The sequence below is a fragment of the Osmia bicornis genome, chromosome 12 (genome assembly GCF_907164935.1).
Source record: "Osmia bicornis bicornis chromosome 12, iOsmBic2.1, whole genome shotgun sequence".
In the NCBI taxonomy this organism is placed as follows: domain Eukaryota; kingdom Metazoa; phylum Arthropoda; class Insecta; order Hymenoptera; family Megachilidae; genus Osmia; species Osmia bicornis.
Window position 1 is genome coordinate 2,665,092 of NC_060227.1, and position 10,737 is coordinate 2,675,828.

Here is a 10,737-nt window from a genome sequence, read left to right on the forward strand (position 1 = left end):
GGCGCCGACCAAGGGGGACCAGCCTCTCCGGCGTCGGCTTGGGGTCCACCAAACCCCCGTCGTGACTACACGGTGTCGCTTATACTTCCGTTGCCCTCAATCGTGACCCCGTTGACGTCTTCATTACGTATTTAATTTGCTCTATCGATTGCTGACGTGACGTTAACTAGTTGTCAACTTTATTTAGACGTAACGACGCAATCGGTTAACGCTTTGACCATTGGTTATTTCCAGTGCCTCTTGGAACCTAACGAGAAGGGAATCTTGATGGATTTTCAAATGAAATAAGATAGGACGAGTTAATCCACGAGGTCAGAAATAGATGGATCTTAAAAGAAATGAAAAAAAAATTTTCGATTTCGATGGAAGGGAGAAGAGGACGCGTTAAGAATTATTGCTTCTTGCTCGATCCGTGTTTCTGGGAATCGTTCGGACCTTCGATATCGACCATATGGATGGAGAAAGAGAGTTCGCGGATCTCCTAAAGGGTCTTTAATCTCAGCCCTGTACCCGCCCACTAGAGGTCTGGGTAATTAATCACAAATTTCACACCGCGGGATGGAGAGAAAAAGGGAACGTATCGTAAGATTATTTCATGAAAAATTGAATAGAGCGGCAAGCAAGTGGAAGCTCGGTGTCGGTGAAACGAATCGCTAAACTGAGCCGCATTGACAAATGATTCCGAACGGTTTCGTAGCGACGAAACCGGAGGAGGACCTCCCACGTCGAACATATAGTAAGGTTCACCCTGACGAGCTTTCGTCTGCTCTTCCTCTTTCTCGTGTTTTTCTTTCCGCTTCAAGGTTGCGGACGTTCCCGAATGACACGGTCCTGCTGGATTAAAAATAGCGACAGGGACCAACTTGAATTCCTCGTTTCGCTATTTCTGCCCCACCTTCGTTGTCACCCTGGTAAATTGTTCGTGACGGTTCAACTGTACCGCCACTCCAATGTCCAGTGGGTGCAGAAACAGTAGGAACCGAGAGAGGGAACGCCGAAAGGATTGAACACCGACATCGTGATTCGCCATAGGGGGTCAGCGTAGCCTCCTGAGGTATCCCGACTGTTGGATGCTCCAAAAGTTACTCTCCTTTTTCGGTAACTTTTATTAAACGTGGGATTGATTCGTTTTATGATTTCCTTTAGAACATAGACGACAATTAATAGAAGTATTCGCGTGAAATTGAACAAAGTTTATTCTTATGGCGGTTCACGTGGGACGAGACGGTGCGAGGCGAAACACCGTACCGTACCACACACAACGCGACACCTCGGCTTCGAGTTGACCGAGGACTTCACGAGGACCACACACGAAGGCTCGCCCTTCCCCTGATATTTCCTTCTCCGTTTATGCTACGCGGCCTTCCTCGTTTCTCTTTCCACGCGAAACTAAGAAAAAAGAGGAAAAAAGAAAGAAAGAACCGACGAGCCCTGGAAGAGAAGGACGTGAGCGGCAAAGGAAAACCGAGAGGAGTCACTTAACCACCTTGCCATTAGACGGCTGGTCGGGAAGTAGCCTTGGAGGCGCGATATCCGCGCGACCTCTCGTTATAAAATCGCTCGTCGGAACAAACGGAATTCCATCAAAATTTCGCTTTCACTGTGACACAGATTTGAAGATGAATTACCCTGCGGTAAACAGGATTCCCTAACAGTCCATAAAAGTGCCAAAATACGCCATAAACCGAACAATGACGCGTTTTCGTTGGTTCTTGGACCCCTGGCCTGCAAAAACCAGTCCGACGATGGTCAATAGAAGAGACGCTTCTTTGTCGAGCGTTTACGGCTTACGGTGCGACCTTCGATCATGGTGGTTCCTTCTCTCGTAGGTGGCAACGAATGCTTCGTTCTCGTTGACGCCATTCGGACCTTTGTGCGGCCTCGAGGAATAATGGACCACCAGAACGTTATTTTCACCGTGGAAACGTGCAATTAGCAACAATACGAGAGACCCCCCGTTAGGAAAGCCTCTGCTAGCCGTCTAGCCATTCAACTCGCATAAATCTTTCCGGGAGGAAGCCTCCGCGCTTCCTCTTCTCTCGATCTTTCTCTGCGTGACGTCGAAACCTATCGTTTCTCGACTTTATTTTGCCAACATTGGGGAACGGCGATAAAGTACATTGTACAAAAAGAAAAAAAAAGCTAGGTCGGCCATTTGGTCGAGACGAATCATTGTTTCATTCATGGTTACCCCACGATGTCCACCATCCGCGAAGGCCAAACTCGGTCCGAGGTTGCGTTTCGACGCGACAAATGCAGACTGATAGCAAAAAAGTCAGTGAAATGCAGGATGCATCGGTGACAATCAAAATTCCGTATGAAACGAACCGAGGAAGAGCAATTCCGGTGAGGGTGGGTCTTATTAATTTGTGGTCGATAGGAACGAGCATTGTTCCTGTCACGTATGGGCTACCTAATCGTCGAATCTTTTTTCAAAGCCAAACAAAATAGGTTTACCGATTATTAAAGGTAAAAGAAGAAAAAAAAGTAGTCACAAAAGAAACCGTTAAAGCATCGTCACTCTGCTCACGATTCGGTGGCAGCACCGGTTACTCGACAAGTTGCTGGATTCCCACGTGGGACGTCGAAAGATGCGGGCCGAAAATATGCAAATTTATATTCCTATCCCGGGACACGATTCCTCATCCTGCCTGACTGGCTGCCTCCTGGTTTACCCCCGTGAAACTCAGGGGTTTCTCTCTTATCCTTCGCAGTCATTACCATACGTGACCATAAATGAAACCTGTCTCCTCCTGCTTCCCCTAACAATGGAACAATCACCTTCGCGCACCAAACACAAAAGGGCTGTCCTTCTTTCTCTCTGATCTACGTGGATATACATATATGCATCCTCGAGGGGGCTAACTTTACTTCGATTCCTTCCACGTGCCCCGTTATCCTTCTTCGTTCGACCGCGAGAAGCGGAACTCCCGTGGCAACGGTCCTGCCACAGGATACCGGTTCCTCTTCTATCCCGCACCGGGACGATTCGTCCTGCGACCAAGACACGTGAAACCTCCTTTGTTTAGCCGAGATTAGACCCGTGAAACTGACTCCGGAAAGGACGGATATCTTTAACGGTCGCGGTGCCTCTAGTTTCCTAGATGATCGGCTTCTTCAATCTTCTTCTTCGTCCTCCTTTCTTTTTTTTCTTTGTTGCAACGGTCAACGAACTATCCAATGGGACGAACCGACCAGTTGGTCGGAGAAGTACGTTGGACCATGCGTTTGATGAACGATATCCGGAGGATAGGATAGTTGGTCAACGGACGATTCGACGACAGGATAGGTGGGACAGGATTTCTAAAGTACATTTAAAGAACAGTTTCCATGGAACATCTTTCCTTGTTTCATCAGCTGTTTCGTTACCATCTTGTAGGAAGAGAATTCTTCGTACGTTCCTGTTCGCTGTTTTAAAAACAGGCTCTACGGATCTGCCTACGCAACTACCTACGATTTGAACTATACTCAGGACGAATAGACCGTGTTTGCTCTCCCAAGACTGCAGGTGTCGAACCCGAAGAATCTTTAGCCAGTTTCCGGTGGTTGTTACGAATAACACGGGAAAAGTACGTTACACCCCGGAATCTCCGCCTCCCTATCCTCGTTCCAGATTTCCCAAACTCAAACTCCCACACTCTTTTCAACCGGCAGACAGACCGAATTTTACGCAATTCCATTGAACATCCCTGGCTGCGGGTCATATTGTTGCATCGATGCACCGAATCGAACACGGCTCCTCTTCTCCATCTACCTGACCCGAGATAATCCCATCCAGGGAGCATGGGGGCATTATCCCGTGAAACCTGGACCCCGTTGTCCCCCGTGAACTCGAAAATACCCTTGGTTATAGGGGTCCAGGACCACGAGCACCCCATCCTCTGTCATCGTCGCCCCGATTTTTTTCCCTTTTATCCGGACCCTCTCTGCTCTTATTGTCGCACGCTGTAGCGAATCTCGGTGCCGCGAGGACGTTTGTCACCCCCTATTTTTCCCGTCTATTGCTCCTCTTTTTCATCTCCGGAAAAATAGGCTACTCGGATACCGTCGTCAGATGTCGCGGATCTATGCCAAATGATTCGGAGGGTGTTGCGAAACGAGGTATTCCCAGATCTCTGGTCGAAATCAATTCCACGAAATCATTGTTATTTCCGGCGAACGATCGATGAAAGGCAAACATGTATTTTAATACCCGCCTCTCTGGTCGATTTCGGCGAGTTCCGTAAACACACTTTTTAAAAGCGGCTCGTCCTTCGGACCTTTCTCACATCCACCAGAGTTTAGGAAACTGGTTTGAAAGATCCTTCGAAGCTATCGTTTCGTGGAAGCTGAGAGATCGATTAGCATCTCGTGGATCATTTTCATCAAAATGTCGAACGATAAAAGAACGGGCCACGAAACGATAAACCGTGTCTACATCGATCGGCAACTCGAGCTACGAACTTAAACATTGCACCGGGATGATCTTAATGGGTGTCTAAGGTGTTAATAATCGGCGTTTCGATATTCCAATTTTAAATGGCATTGAACGCGATTAAGGGATCCCGGTTCGTTTTATTTTCGCGTTACGCAACATCGTGCGATATTCGAAGGAGTGAAATATACGAAAGCGAGGAACGACGCGACGATATTTGCATAGGCGTCGTTGCATTCGTTCGGCTGTCCAACCTTCGTGCAATGTTTACCAGCTGGAAAAAGTTCCGACAGCTCGAGCCGCGACCTTCGTCCACCTCGAAAAGGACGCGCCGCGCGTAAACAAGAACAGGAAGAGAAAAGAAAATCGTGGAAACTCACCAATGACGAGTCCAGCCGGTTCCACGCCGGTATTCCCTTCGACGCATCGGTTTCGAACACACCGAAAGGACACCAAGGGATGATAAAACAATCCTTTTCTCTTTCTTCGTGGTAGAACTGGATGTCACTTTGGTCAGCACCCGTGAATCGTACGGAATCGAGTTAGGCCGCGCGTTGCATATCCGGCCTAACTTAGCAGACGAAATGGAAGAGCACCACGTGCTCGAGCCCCAGGTATATACGGCACGTTCGGTGATGATTCGCGATAGTCCTCGACGGAAAGCGAACTCGTCGTCTCTCTTCAAGTTTTTCACCAGCCTCTTCCGGTAACGGCAATTTCACGCTCTCGTCGACGAAGACACGTGCGCGTGCGAACGAAAGAGGAACGAGAAGAAGAATGTTGGAAGTAAACAGGATGAAGGAAGGCGAGGAAAAAGGAAAAAAGGTTGAAAACAAAAGGAAGAAGAGGAAAAAAGAAGAAAAGAAGAAAGAAGAAGAGACACGCAACGAATAAGCGAGGGGAAATCGAAGCCTGAATCGAACCGCCAGTTTCCAAGGATGCTCGGTTCGAACTGAGAGCACCAAGAGGTTCCTCGCGAGTCCCTGCCTCGGGTGTGGGTTTTCGGTTCGTTTTTCCCTTTTTTCCCCTCCGTCCCTCTCTTCCTTCGTTCCTCCGTCTCCTTCTCTACGTGGGTTCTCGTCCCTTCTCGCTCCGACCGCAACCGTAGTCTCGCTTCTTCCTGTTTCTCGTATCCTTGTTCGCGTCGAGCTTTCTCTGTCGTCAGGGCCGACGATGGTGCGGTGTTTGTGGGCCCCCAGGGCCCCTGCCAGGCGGTTGCCGAGTACGTCGAGAGTGGGGAGACCCCTAACCTAACTTAACCCGCACCAAACAGCCCCCTCCACCTCACACCCTCAACCCTTATCCCTTCCACTTAACCGCGCCTGTCTTCTACCTCGCTCATTCTCCTCCCGTTTCGTTCGTCTCTCTCTTTCTACGCTTCTCCTCTCTCCGTTTCTTCGGATCGCAATGAAGGAGTCGAGGCATTTCTACGTGTGTCGCGTGTATATACCTATCCTGGCTCGGCTCGTCGATGCGATTCGTCTTTTTCCTTTTTTCCAAGTCTCTCGCCTTTCCGATGAATCATTTATTAAGCGGCCAACTTTTCGTGTCCCTGATACCCACCGTCATACCAACCGTGACAGTTAAGCGCAATTAATATATGGACGCATCGTTGAAACGAGATCGTCGTTCAATCATGTCGCGATTGTGAACCCCGGTTCGGGAGCGACCGCACGGGGTTCACACCGGCGAAACTAGGGGGTGAAGAATTCGCATTTCATTCCTGAAAAATGATTCACGAGTAGAAAAGATCGGCGATCGTTTAATACTCTAGTCTTCCGGTTCTTTGGGAAGGCGAATGCTCGCGTCGATTTCACTTCGGTCCGGTCGTAGAAAAACAAGCGGCCATTGTCGGGAGAGAGACTGGACGATTCCTGGACGAACGGGAGACGAGCGTGCTCGCGGCGAAAGAGTTATTGCGGTTGCGTTCTTTTTCGAACGCGGTAGTAATATATTCGTACGGGAGCTCGGGTCGAGCCGAGGCGAAGACTTCACGCACACTTGTTCGCCTGTCTATCCGGAGAGAAAACGTCCGTCGGGAAGAAAGAAAGAAAGAGAAAGAGGAGGGAGCAGCCGGGAATAAGAAAGCTCCGAGGCTCGGAGGGACTCCCACAGGGCAACCCACACACGATCGAACCGAAGGGACATCGCCTTCTCCCGTTCGAACGTGCTTCGTGAGGCAGAGCATCGCGTTTTGTAGCCGCGCACGCTGCGTAACGGAATCGAAGGAAATTTTATTCTGCGCTTTGCCACGATTTGTATGCAACAGGGAGATTTTCCTTCGAACGGCTTTCCGTCCCTGACGGAAGGCAATCCGATGGAATAATTAAGTACGAGTGATCTTTCGACTTGGAGAACAATTTTTATTCAATAATATTTCACGTCTGTTATATTAGAATTGAAATTACAAAAGATGAGACAAGTCGGCTTTGTTCAGGTTCGAATACTTGGCCGTGCTGCGTAATGCAGGGCGATGCATCAGTGAGACGAAGAGAATCATCCTAATATACCGGGGAAGACGTAGGCAGACCTGCCCCCTACTTCGAATGCGTTTCACTACTCGCGGTGCGTGTAATGCGATCACGCTGGTATGCGTGCAGTGCACACATGGGCTACGATCAGCTCGACTTCTATGCAGCCCTGCATTCACGATGCATTCGAGCCATTTGTAAATAAAAACTCTTACTATCGGTGTTTATGAATAATTAAACATCGCAAATGAATAATGAAATAATAACAATTTAATTCGATGACACTTTTGCCGAAATTTCGGAAGACCCACCGCAGGAAATCGAGTTAATTAAACGAACGTGGTGGTACGATCATTGAATGAAGGGACACTAGCATGGTGGTCCCAATTAGGTCAGCCTGAACGCCGAAAAAGAGCTCGCGTTACCATTTTAAACCATTTTTTCGGTCTACGACAAACCAATCGGCCAACAGTGTCAGTTGACCAGATTTTTTGCTTCCAATTACATTCGTCGCGACTAACAAGTATCTGAAAGTTCTCGAGTGCTTACTAAACTTGTAAGTACGATGGAACTAAAGCAGAGCTAACCGTAATATTGCGTAGGACAGAACGATGAGCCACGGAGGCTGCGTACTCTGCTGGGGGCGACTTCTTGCTTCCTCCCCTCGTCTTTCATTTTTTTCTTTCTTCCTTCCCATTGCTCTTTCTCCCGTCTCCGTTCGCGTTTCTTTCTTTTACCCCCGACCACTTTGCTTCGAATAAAGCAACGAAAGCACGGCGGACTCTTGAAACGCCCATAAAATGATTGATTTAAGAACCCCGGGACCCGGTTGCCCGTCTTTCGAGCACACACTGGGAGGATCGCGGGTGCACGTGGAAAAAGTACAAAGGGGATTCTTCGAGGTTCTGGCAGTCTGCCCGGAGCCAGAAATTCCACTTATCTAATCGCAATTAGTACACCTAATTCTATGCTTATCCTTCGAGTCATCCAGCTTCTCGATTATCGTAAAGCGATAATGGTTATCCACTTCGATTGGTAGAGAAAGTTAAGAATTCGAGAGATAAATGAATCAGAGGAAGGAACTTGAATGGAGCGGAGCATGGGCAAAGGTGGGACAGGACAAGTCACGGAGGCTGCATGCTCTGCTGGGGGCGGCTCACTCATCTCGTTCCTTTCCCTCTTCTTCTCTTCTTCTTCTTCTTCTTCTACCCTTGGCTATCCTTGTTGGTTCCCTCTCTCGTGGTCCAGAACTCATGGGTGCCTCCAGGAAACGAGCGGTCGGGTGTGCATGCGTCCAAAGGAGGGAGCAACAGGTGGACGAACACCTATGTACGTGAACGGAATAGGGGCAACTCGCGCAACCCCTTCGATCGATGCAATGATTAATTTAGATGTTTCTTTAGAATCAAGCCGAAAATTTGGATAATTTACGAGACCGCTTGCAGTTGCACGCCACCTTTCCTTTACCGTTACCTCTGCCTTCTCCCTTTTTTTATCAAAGCTTTCGCGTGGGTGCGTCGGAATATTGGAACAGCACGATCCTGAGCACACGGTATCCTTTTCGAGGCTTTATTCGAGAAGGTTGAATCTTGAATAGGCATCCCGAGAGCGCCTACGTAATCCCACCATTGTGGGGACGGCGACCAGGTTCTGGAAGATTTTTTTTTTTAAACGCTGTTTTCAGCGAATTGTCGGGAAAAAGTACGTATACGTCCCTGTGCAGCCTGGTGTTGCTGAATATATTTTTCTTAATTATAAGAAAAAGTAATTTATTATTTGTTTTGAATATTCTCCTATATACAAGTTATCAGTTTCCGAACTGTTTATGGAAACAGATAAGGGATGCTGTCGCATCCTTGAGATAATAATAATGTACATATAATTTTTAATTTAGTAAAACATACGACCTGTTTTATTTATCATCGTATCCCAAGATTCGGAAAGCTTGTCCAGTTTAATTTAAAAGATAAGGAGGACATAATATATTATTTGTCCGTTCTTGTTTCCCGATAGTTAGACCTAGAAAAATTAGGAGTTCCATTATCCGAAGATTTTTCTTATCCCGACCATAATGGTCCCCTATTAATTCGGATAACGAAGGCTCTGCTATCTCCCTCAGTTTTATCTAACCCGAAAGAAACTGGTTTTTCCCAAGTCTAAAATCCACTAGGGGATACGACGACTCTGAGTTTTTAGCAAGCTAAACCCAAGGTATCCTGAAAAAGATGCTGTTCGATCCTCGGCGTAAGATCTAAGATCGGATGCTTAACTACCTGGCGCCAATAGCTTCGTAACGGAAGGGCCACGGTTGACGTTGTCCCCGACAATTCTTGCGGTTGATGGAAGGTCCGGATGAATTGGTGGAACGAAATAATGCGATCGGTAGGGACCGGCTGAAGGTGGACAGAGAAAAAAGAAGGAGAGAAAATGGAGGCGTAGGAGAGGGACGAAGGTGAGGAGGAACGATTGGTGAAAGAAGGATGGAGGAAGATAAAGAGAGGTTAGAAGGGTAAGCGATAGGATCTAAGAAGGCTCCTGTCTTCAGCGTGACTGGTAAAGAGCTTGGAACATCAGGGATGGTCTTTGATAATCGCCGACCGACCGGATCGCATTTACAAATGTACACAGACCTTTATCGAGTATTGTTTTCACTTACAATTACTCATGTTTCCCTTTTTTTCACTTTTCACCATAAAGTCAGAAGGAAAATCAACTGGTTATTGTAACCTAATCTAACTCTCAGCAGTAATTATATTGACAGCCGCGTACAGTTAGAGAAAATAGCGGCGAAGGTATCGAAGCTGAGGAAGTGTAACCCCAACCGTTGGCGAGGAACGAACCAACGACGCAAGGTGGCTAAGGAATCTGTGAAAGTTAACGGTCGAAGACGGGCAGAACAAGTGTAGGACGGTCACAGTTGTGGGAAGAAGGGCAGAGGGTGTTCCCTGGACGAGGTTACGACGCAGAGGGTGCCACTCCGGTACGAAGGTGGCGGTTCCTTCGTGAACGTCGAATTAATAGGCCATCTGCTTCTTCGAGGCAGTCAGTTTCTTCGAAGGAAGTCAATGTTTAGGAAGTCCATGGGAAGCGGCGACAACGGAAAGCCCCATAAACGGCCAAGAACATGGGAACGTACGTTCGCAAGGAAGTTGTACGGGCACACGATGTCCACTTCCTTTTCTCCCTTCTCCTTTGGTCGGGGCAAAAAGGCGTAGGTGCGAGTCCGCAAGAAAGCAACGCATCGACCAATTCCTCCACGTTCCCATTGGGGTTGTTTTTCCGTCTATTTCCAACTTTCAAACTTTGCACGTTGATTTCTCCTTCCTCCCGTGACTTTGTCTTTCGCACCCTTCGCGGTATATCTGGCGTGGGAAAGAATGTCGTTAATCATTTTCTTTCGCAAGTGTGACAAATTCCAATTAAAATGATGAAAGCGAGGCTGGTTGCCAGGAGAAGAAGATTAATAAATCCAGAGGAGCTGCGTCGCGCGCGCCTGGTAACAATAACGAAACACCTTTTATGCACGCGTGGATTCCACCTCTTCCTCCTCCACGGCCAGCGGGCATCGGGCAGCGGGCACATCTACCGCAACTACCATCCCCGAGTCGATGCGACGCGTCGCGACGTCTCGCTCCTTCTACGAGCGCGAGCAAGCTCCTTCGCATTCACCTGCTGCTATTCGAAGATCAGCTGCCTTAACCGCCACCTTGGCAGCACCTTGCTGCATTGCTATCCTCCCTTCACCTCCATTCGCCACCGTACTCTTTCTCCTCCTTCTTCGTCTTCTTCATTTTCTTATTCCTTCTCCCAAAGCTGGCTATTATTCCAGTAAAGTTACATATGAAAATATGT